The sequence below is a fragment of the Dipodomys spectabilis genome, unplaced genomic scaffold (genome assembly GCF_019054845.1).
Source record: "Dipodomys spectabilis isolate Male_0828 unplaced genomic scaffold, ASM1905484v1 ptg000207l, whole genome shotgun sequence".
Lineage (NCBI taxonomy): Eukaryota > Metazoa > Chordata > Mammalia > Rodentia > Heteromyidae > Dipodomys > Dipodomys spectabilis.
Window position 1 is genome coordinate 12,944,207 of NW_024870884.1, and position 10,704 is coordinate 12,954,910.

General features: G+C 43.4%; 1 pseudogene; it reads left to right on the forward strand.

The window, feature by feature from the left end:
* Positions 1-2,078: 2,078 nt before the first annotated feature.
* Positions 2,079-3,064, forward strand: LOC122122345 (annotated as a pseudogene).
* The last annotated feature ends 7,640 nt before the right edge of the window (positions 3,065-10,704 follow it).

Consider the following 10,704-nt stretch of genomic DNA (forward strand, 5'->3'; position numbering starts at 1 on the left):
TCTCAAAGCAGGAAATAGGTTGGATAGAATGATAGCAGAGAGAGAAAAAAAGAAGAAAGAGAAAAAAAAGAGACAAGAAAAAATAGAAAAACAAAAATTAAAAATTAAAAAGTGAAACACTTAAAAATTATGCAAATTAAAAATGTAATATTCAGAGAAGAACATGGATAGGATAAGAGAAGGGGAGGGATAGAAAGGAGATGTGAAAATCTTAAAAATAAAAATGCTTAAAATATATGGGTATTAAGAGGTAGTACTGCTGTTAAGGAATTTAAGTCTAAGAGGTTTTGAACTCAGTAATAAGTTTCTGGATTAAGTGTGTACACAATGGGGGATAAGGTCTAATAATCGACTACGGGTATATCTGAGGATGAGTAGAATAGCAATTAAGTCACACAAAGAAGAACGAAAGAGAAGAAAAAGTGAAAAGAATGAGAAGGAAAGAAAAAAAGGATCAAAAGGTCAGTAGAGCTAAACAAAAAAAATTTTAAAAAAGAAAAAAAGCACACACACATATACCCCTAAAATAAAAATTATAAGAGGAAGAAAATAAAAGTTAACAGAAAACAGTTTTTAAAGTTTAAAATTAAAAATTAAAAAAAGTTTTAGAAATTTTTTTTTATAAAAGGTACAAAGAAAAAGAGTTCTTTGATTTTTTTTGTGGGGGGGGGGGGGGATGGGAAGATTCTGTATCTTCCTTGTGTCTGTAACCAGTCTTTTGTTGGAGTCTCTGGTCTGCTTGTAGTATTTAATTTTCCTGTGGCTTGGTTGGTTTCTTAAGTCAGTTTGTTTGAGCAGGCAGAAAAATGCTCTACTTTACCCAGGATTTTGTGATCCTCCTCCCAGGCTAGTTCAATGGGAGGGAGGTCTGCTTTGAGTATCACAAAAGAGGGAGATGGCTATTTCCTCTAGTTTGGAGATGCTGTGTTGAGGCTAGGTTCTGGGTAGAGTTGAGGCCTTTCAGCAAACAGAAGCTTTTCCCTGAGGGGCTAGCTTCTGAGACACTCACAGTGCCTAGCCTGGAGCCATTCCCAGGGTTTATGTTTACTGAATTTCAATTGATTGTCAAGGCTGCTATAGGGAAGGGCAGCCTCTGGCTCTGTTTACCCAGTGAAGGAAGCCACTCCTGGGGCTAGTGGCCCTGTCTGGGTGACTTTTCCCTGGGTGGAGCTGAGCCTGGCAGGTCAGGTTAGATTCCTGTGACCTGCTAAATGGCTCTTTTGTTTTCTTCCAACGCCTGAGTTGGAGCTAGCTGCTCAGTATCAAAGATGGAGATCTTCAGTAGTGAGGGGGTGGGTGGCCTTCCCTCCTCTGCTCCCTGAGAAGGAGTGAGGATGTCAGGCTTCTACTCACGCCGGAGTCTTGGTTCCTAGGTCATCTCTGGTCTGTGAACTGCAGGATGAAATGTCTGCTCCTTGTCAGTTCTTGCTGGTGTTGAGTAGAATCCACTTGCCTGCCACGTCTGGTGAGTTTGTCCTGGACTCTCTGTGTTGCAGGTATGGCGGCTACAGCCTCCGCTGCCACGGCTGCTGGCAAGTGCTCAGATCTGTCTCCTGGATTTTCCCTCTCTGGCCTAACTCTCTGTACTGTGATGGCACACTTGGTGTGATTCTCTACTGGAGCAGTAAAACTGCTTTCTATGCGAGAACTTGTTTAGCCTCCAGCTTCTCCTCCACCATCTTCCTGGAACTCCTCTCCCTGTCTCTTTATCTCTGTCTAATAGTGGTAGAGGATGTTGAATGTAAGCCTTGTTCTCAATGCATCTTTCACTCACCTCTGGCACCATTTGAGTCACATCTTCAGTCAGGCATTTTGCTGGAGGCATTAATAGTAGCTAGAGTCTCCCAGACTTGTCTGTGGGTACTAGATTTGAACTTCAATACTTAGATCTCAGCCTCTTGAGAATCTAGGGTTACATGCATGAGCCATGGATGCCTCCAAGCACATATGTCTATGTACTTGTCTTAATCAAGCTGAGTGTAAATGTATAGTAACATTACTGCTATGTTTTTATGGATGAATAAAGCATACCAGACTATCTTAGCCCATCTTCCATCTCTCCCTAACCCTAAAGTCACATGCAGCTGTGGGTACAGATTTTCCTGGTAGTTCCTGAAAACCCTCTCAGCCCAGGACCATGAGCAACCACACAGCAGTAACAGAGTTCATCCTGCAGGGATTCTCAGAGCACCCTGAATACCACATCTTCTTGTTCTGTTGTTTCCTGTCCCTCTACTGTGTGGCCCTCACTGGCAATATCCTCATCATCGTGGCCATCAGCTTTAACCCTGGCCTCCACACTCCCATGTACTTCTTCCTGTTCAATTTGGCCATGATGGACATCATCTGCACTTCTGCCATCATGCCCAAGACATTGGAAGGGCTGATGATAGAGAAGAGCTCCATCTCCTTTGGAGGCTGCATGGCCCAACTTTATTTTCTTACATGGGCTTTATCTTCAGAGCTGTTGCTGCTCACAGTCATGGCCTATGACCGCTATGCAGCCATCTGCCACCCCCTGCATTACAGCACCATGATGAGCAAGGCCTTCTGTAGTGTGCTTGCTACAGGAGTATGGGTGATCTGTGCCTTTAACTCAGCCATCAACACAGGACTAACAGTGCGATTGAACTTCTGTGGTCCCAATGTCATCACCCATTTCTTCTGTGAAATCCCTCCTCTGCTTCGTCTCTCCTGTAGCTCCACTTATGTGAACAATGTCATGACCACACTGGCCGATGCTTTCTATGGTGGGTTTGACTTCCTGATGATCATTGTATCCTATGGCTTCATCATCTCCAGCATCCTGAAGATGCGATCTGCAGAGGGGAAGCAGAAAGCCTTCTCCACCTGTTCCTCCCATCTCATTGTGGTGTGCATGTACTGCACAGCAGTGTTCTATGCCTACATAAGTCCTATGTCCGGCTACCGTGCAGCAAAAAGCAAGTTAGTTGGAGTGCTGTACTCCATGGTGAGTCCCACCCTTAACCCCCTCATCTACACTTTGAGGAACAAGGAGGTCAAAGCAGCCCTCAGGAAGGTTTTTCTCTTTTTCAGAAATTAATCTGACTTGTGATGGATGTGAATGTTGAAAGGGGTGACACTGATCAGGATGCACTGTATGTATAAACTTCGTTATTGAATGGAAATTCCTACTTAATGATAATAAAATATTAACAAAACAAATTAGCACATCTTTTCAGAATGTCTTCTTCTTGGAAGCTCCATTTTTCGTGGGGATTGGCTTTCCTGGGTAATGAGATGAAGTTTTCTGTGCTGAAAAAATAAGCCTGCTTCTTCCATCTCAGCAGAATGTCTGCCTGGGAAGATTGATGTTGCTGTCAGACTCCAGGCCTCTGAGACAGAGTATCTGATGTTCTGAAGCTGACACAGAACTTTGGTGGCAGGGAAGTAAGATTGTGTGTGTGTGTTTTGGAAGGTGAAAATGGGATTGACCAAGTTTTTAATGCTAATGTCTATATAAAAATTCTGTTCCTTCTTTTGTTATGGAAAGCAATCTAAATGCACTTCTGCAAATCACATATATAATTTACATGCATGGATTGTAAAGCATTTTGGCAGGAAGTGTGGACTTTATAATATTTGGAAGACTGTCACAGTAACAGATGGATTTCAGACCCTGGGGCCTTTGGCTCAGGCCTGAAATCCTAGGAACTTAGGAGGCTGATATCTGAGGAGGGAACACAGAATCTGAAGCCTGCCTAGGTAGGTAAAGCCCTTGAGACCTTTCCTTCCAATGTACCACCAAAAAACCAGAAGTGCAGCCTTGTCTTAAGTGGTGGAGCTCTAGCCTTAAACAAAAAAGTTCAGGGCCAGTGCCCCAACCTTGAGTTCAATCCTTAGGATCTTTACACACACGTACACACACACACACACACACACACACACACACACACACATGTACACACACACACATACACACAGAATAGCTTTTGGGTGACCCCAATTACATGGGAAAATTCTACCCTTTGTATCTTATTTTATTCACCATCTCTAGAGGCTATTAACTGCAAAATCAATTGCAGTTTGTTATGCATGTTGTTTCTTGTCATTTTCTCTATTCTCACCAACGCTGAAGGTGAAACATGTTTTTGGGATTTTTCCTTGACTTGACTGTACAGATTCCAACACAGATGCTCTGGTGTATGGTCAAGGAACCTAAAAAAGTCTAAGACTTCTCATGCACTGACTTTGCTGTCAGCAGTGAGGATCTGGTCTGCCTTATTGTCTGAGACTGGGGCACATGGATGTGATTGAGTGTGATCAGATTGTACTGAGGAGGCAATGCTTTCCATCAATTGTTCCTGAACAAAAGCTGGTACACAAATCACCTGTAATAGAGACTTGTCTTGAGCATGTGTTCTGTGCCGTTAGAAAAAAGTACTGGCGTTAAACGAAGTTAAATTAAACAAATAGAGTATTAATTAGACCAAGGGAGAATGAAACCTAACTTGGACAAATAAGTCCCAGGTAACCTGAGAAACATAAGCACAGACCCTAGAAATGGAACAAACTATAGCCTGGCATTTACTGAAATTTGCAGAGTAAGAATAGCACTAAACTTGAAAAGCATATTCTTCCTGTAGCAAAAAAACCTCTAGGCTAGTTATTAAAAGGAAAAGTCCAGAGATTAAGGCCTTGGAAAATTAGTGGGTTAAACATTGGGTTACTGGAATTCAGTAAATAACACTGAAACTCAGAAAGAGCCAGGAGACCTGGAAGGTGGTTTGATTTTGAATGTGGTAAGTAAGAAGTTTGGAATATATTCTGGTCAATATCAGTTAAACCCCTAAACCAGGAACTGAACAAAGGGCAAATCTGGGATATGAACTTTGTCTTTATGCTTTATTGCCTTGGTTACTGGAATTGTAATCTCCATTTGTCATCACCGACTGCTGGCTCTGCTTCTGTAACTTGCTTCCTTGCCAATTGCAAAACTACCACTGGCCAGCTGCGAGTGGCTCCTTGCTGTTTTCTCCTATAGAAGTGTACCCCATTTTGGGCTTGGGGTTGTTCTTCACTGTCCCAGTAGTGGGGAGCAGTTGCCACATGGTTAATAAAGATTCTTAGCCCGATAGACTGAGTACTGGTGACTCCTTTCACCGATCGTGGGTTCCAGTCCCACTGGCCCTAGGATATTGGGATACTTCATTGGAGCTGGGCTCTACCAGGTGGCCCCAGTCTGAGGGTGAGGTGGAGGTGGCCCAGGAACTAGCCTACAACCGTTATCCAGCAGACAATGGGACACTTGCATCCCTAAACCTTACTACCATGACTTGACAGCAGTGGAGCCTAGGACCCACCTTGCTGTGCCACGCAATGCCCCCCACGAGGCCATCAAGGGCATGGCATCCTTGGGTGGTGGTGTTGAAAGGTGAATCCAGTTTCTGAGATACAGAGAAGCCACATTTTGAAAGATTGAATTGGGAGTCTTTATTAGAAAGCAAGTATCTGCAAGTGAACTATTGTCACAAAGACCTACGACTCCTCAAATACACTTAACACTGTTGGGAAACTGAGTCCTGAGAGCAGGAGAGGAAAGAAAGAGGAGAAAAACAATATCAACAACCCAGATCAATACTATCTGAAGGCTTAAGTGGGATGCCATTTTGACCAGGACGGAGCCAGGAGACCAGACATAGCCAGGAGACCAGACATAGCATATGACACCTGGCATAATGGCATATGTGCTAGTCTGACCCTCAAATCCAGTCCAGTCTGGAGCCAGGTCACAGGAAACTCCAGAGCTTCCCAAATTCAAGTCACAGGACTGACAGGCCCAGGGACCTATCATCCAAGTCCCCACGCCTGCCTCTAGGAATTCAGGCATGCCCATCACCTGGGAGGTGGGATTTCTCTGGGGCTAAACAGCACAATACATTTATATATCCTCTTTGGGTCTAAACAACATGGTGTATCTGCAATTCAAAGGATAGTGTATCTCACCTCTGGGCCTTGGAAGCTGGGTGGACAGCCCCCACTACCTGGTTAGACACTAGGATGGCTGTGAAATCTAAGTGACTCAATTAGACCTAGTCTTTCCCTTGCTTCAGTGGGCATGTCGAGGCCTTCAGGGATGGAGGATGGAGAAGGTGGGAGGTCCTGAGAGCTCACCACCATTGTAGAGTCCCAAAGCCAGCCAATCAAGTTTGGGGTGACCTTCCTGTGCCTGAGGGGGAGACCTCACTGGCCACAGGATGGACAAGGTCTCGATAAACCTGGAAGGTGAGCAGAACCAGGATGTGGCCAGTACAGAAGTTGGTGGCCCTGGTGGGTTGCGCTGGTGTTAGCTTGAAATGGTAGAGTGAAGGCCCCATGTGGCCGCAGAACCCTGGGGACAGACTGGCCGCCATGGCCCCTGTGTATATTATGCACAGGCTGCTCTCAGTTCCAAGCCTTTTAAAAGGTGATTTTTTGGTCCATGTGGAATTCCAGATGTGAAGAATTGCCTACGCATGGTACATAGAGGCAGAGAGCCACACTGGTCATTTTCCATTTGTTTGTGAAAACCATAGAAATGTCTTCTGGAAGTGACTGTGAGTGGCGATGTCAGACCACCTCTAGGAGGGACACATAGAGATACAGTGAACATTTGTTCCATGCAGAGGACATGGAACAGAGCATGCATGGGAAGGAAGAGGAGGGGACCCACCCAGACATCTATTGATCTGTGCATATCATCCTCTTGCTGTATAGAGCTGACTGTCTAACACCGTTGATGTTCTGAAGTGCCTGGTGTATTTTTAAAGTAGGAATAGGAAAATGACACAGCTTATAAATGTCTTTTTGTAACATTCCTATGGAAAGTACTTTGGGGGAAACAATGGACTCCTTGAGTTGCAGGCCTGGTGCTTGTGCCCTGGCTCCCAGGAGAAAGAAATGCAAAGAGGGCCCCACCAGTGCTTACAGTGAAGGGACACAGTGCACATTTTGTTCTACTTTCTTGGGTCCTAGTGTATATGAAGAACAGAGGAGTCCTGACTTCATTTAGTCTTTCTAGACTGGACTACCTTTTTGCTAGCATTTATATAAAACAGTCTTTGGGAAAGAAACGGGGAAACCTTCTCTGTGAGCAGAATGGCCGGTGCTGCCTGCACTTACTCAGTGGTTTGGAGGAGGTGGGAGGGGAGTATTCAGTCTCCAAAGGTAATGTGCTAAGTGTTCATACCTGGACATCCTCAGATGCCAGTTTTCTGTCTTTGCATTTTGTTTTGCTGTGTATATAGTGCATATATAATGGACAAATAGTCAAAAATTTTCAACATCTAGTCTCTAGATGTTAAAGAGGTTGTCAGTGTGTGACTAAGTAGTTAATAAAATTAGCACATGTGTGTACATGGTGTTGAAGTTCATAGGAAGCTTGTAAATGACATTTGCGTATTAATTTGGTCAAATATTTCTTTTTTTTTGTCAGTCATGGGGCTTGAACTCTGGGGTCTGGGTGCTGTCCCTGCGCTCTTCAGCTCAAGGCTAGCACGCTACCACTTGAACCACAATGCCACTTCTGAGTAGTTTATTGGAGATAAGAGTCTCACAGACTTTCCTGCCCTGGCTGGCTTTGAACTATGATCTTCAGATTTCAGCCTCCTGAGTAGCTAGGATTCCAGGTATGAGCTACTGGCACCCAGCTAAATATTTCTAAGCACTACATATACTTGTAGTTGTCCACTCATTTGAAGGCAGGAAGAAGAAATTGAGGATGTCCCAGGGCCAAAATGCTCATATTTTGAAAATACAATGCTGTGAGCACAGCAGGCAAGTTCATACATAAAATGTCCAGTCCTGGATATTTAGAAGTGTTGGTGTACTTAATGTAGAAGTAGAGTTACTCTGTAAATAGCTTTACCATATGTGGGAATTGGAGCTGTGAAACCACCTCTGTGAGCAGTGTACTGACTGCACTTGTTCATTGGACTGAGGAAGATGCTCGAAAAGGAACTGCTGTGAAGGTCTATTTGTGTGTGAGAAAAGTTCAGCTTATCATTCCCCTGAATGGCATGTATATTTTGTTACACTATGTACTGTGTGTATTATGTATAGACTGGATAAATGAGTCCTAATTTTATAATATCTCATCTCTAGATATTAAAGCTATTTCCATATATGACAAAATTAGTTTGTAAACTAACACATGTTGTATCCCTTGTGTTGCAAGTCACAGAAGGGCTGTCTTCTGAAAAGGACTTTAGAAGAAATATTGTAACATCTGTGATTGTGGACATGTATCAATGTGATACTGGAGAGGCGTTGGAAGAAATGAGGCTTTGGGTGAGACGCTCCCATTTAGAAGATACTTACAGATAGAACCATTTTCACAGGTGTGTGGTATATTCAACATGACTGTGCATAAAGTGGATAATTAAGTCCATATTTGGAACATCTGGTGCTCTAGATGTTTAGAAATACACAAAGTATGTTAAAAATGGAGGCATTAAATAATTCATTTTGTAGAATTGTTAACATTCATGATGAAAATTTGGAAGTAGACTGATGAAACCACTTCTCTAAGCAGTATAAATGGTGTTTGTTGTGGCTCAAAAAGGGAGGAGGAGAAGTTCTGAGGGTTTTTTACCACTGGGTTTGTGGTGAAGCGAGATTGACTATATGTCTGTACATTTTTTCTTTTGTTCTGTATATAAAGTATATAAAGGACAGATGAGTCTAAATTATATCTAGTCTTGCTACATGTTAAAGAGGTTGCAAGTGCCAGGCGCCAGTGGCTCATGCCTATAATCCTAACTACTCAGGAGGCTGAGATCTGAGGATCATGGTTCAAAGCCAGCCTGAGCAGGAAAGTCCGTGAGATTCTTATCTCCAATAAATCACTAGAAAACTGGAAGTGGTGCTGTGGCTCAAGCGGTAGAGTGCTAGCCTTGAGCTGAAGAACGTAGGGACAGTGCCCAGGCCCAGAGTTCAAGCCCCACGACCACCACCACCACCACCAACAACAAGAGGTTGCCAGTGACAAAAGCAGAGTAAATAAACTAACACATAGAGTACATTTTGTGTTAAAATTTATTGGAATACTTTAAATCTTTAAGAAGTGAAATTATTAAAATCCACTTGAAGGTGGGCACCAGTGGCTCATGCTTGTAATCCTACCTATTCATGAGGCTGAGATCTGAGGATCGCAGTTCTAAGACCTCCCAGGCTAAAAAGTAATCTATAAGACTGATGTCCAATTAACCACCAGAAAACCAGAAGTGGCACTGTGCCTCAAAGTGGTAGAGCACTAGCCTTGAGCAAAAAAGCTGAGGGACAGTGCCCAGGCTCTGTGTTCTAACCCTACCCTAACTGATACTTTAAAAAAATCCACTTGAAACATTACAGAAGCATGAATAATCCCAATCACTAGCCTGATGGAGATGAGAAGGTCCAGAATCTTCCTTTCAAGTTGAAGGTTTTGTTAAGTGAGTGTGGTTTATCTGGTACTAGTATGTATGCTGGGAAACTTAAGCCCTCATTTGAAGCATCTTTTCTTTCCAGATGTCTAAATGTTCATAACGCTGCTGTAGAACTAGAGGACTAACATAATGCACTTGAAGTATTCTTTGTGGTTGCATTTGTGGAAGGAATTGTTGATGTTTTGGAGACTCTACTGTTGCTGGGTTGTGGCAAGGGTGGTTTGGGAGGAAGTGTGTGAAGACTAGGCTGTCTATGCCTGTTCAGGAGGTTCAAGTTGTCTAGACTTTGCTCTTTTGTGTGCAATTTAGTAATTTGCTAAGTATTAATGGGTAAGTCCCAAAGCCAAAAGAAAGAAGTAGAAAAGAATCCCTACAAAAATGTCCTTTAGTTAATTTAGGGCAAAACTGTCTTCTGGTAGTGAACTGAATATTAAGTCCTTATCTTGGAGCTAGTGTCTGTGGTGATGGAGAGGAAGAAGAGGAAAGTGAGGGAAGGGCTCTTGGCCAGTATCTGTCCATCTGCAAGCCAGATTTCAGTTAGAGCCATAAGTCTGCATGTGCATTGTTGGTGAAATACCTGTATTTGCGTGAAAGCGCATTATTTTACCACATCTAATCTTCAGAGATGTCACTGTTCTGAGGTGACACTGCATGGTAGAAAGCAGAGCTAGCGGAGTAGCTAACTTGTATCTGTTACAATCAGTACCTGTTACATCTTGGATGTAGAATTAGGCCATATCTGTATAATGGAGTCAGGACTTACTCAGAGGCTGGCAGCAAAGGGGAGAAGAGGAAGGCTGAAGGTGTGTGCAGGTATGCTCAGATTTACCCTCTGATTAGAGCCATTGATGTGTGTGGTTGTGGCTGTACTGTAGGTGTTACATGTCTTGACCTGATAAAACACACCACATGCATCCCAGAGGAGAGGAAAGGTTTGATGTCAGACAGACTGACAGGCTGCTTCTGTTGGTATGGATAGCAGCAGATGCCATTAAGGGGAGTATTTATAGGGAAGGAGCAGGCAAGAGTGAGGAAGTCAGGGACTGCAGTCAGTGGGAAATTTCAGGAAATTTATGGTAAGGTGGTTATGTTCATGGTCAGATCAGGTCAGGGTGACTTTAGACACAGTCAGGTAGAACTTACACCACTATGTTGGTGGGCACAGGATGACCTCTCCTCAGCCAACATTCCCTTTTTTGTTTGCTATCTGGTGGTCCATTTTCTGAAGCTGCTTCCTGATGAAAAGGGGTGATAACCTGATGGGATGGTCTCCTGAAGG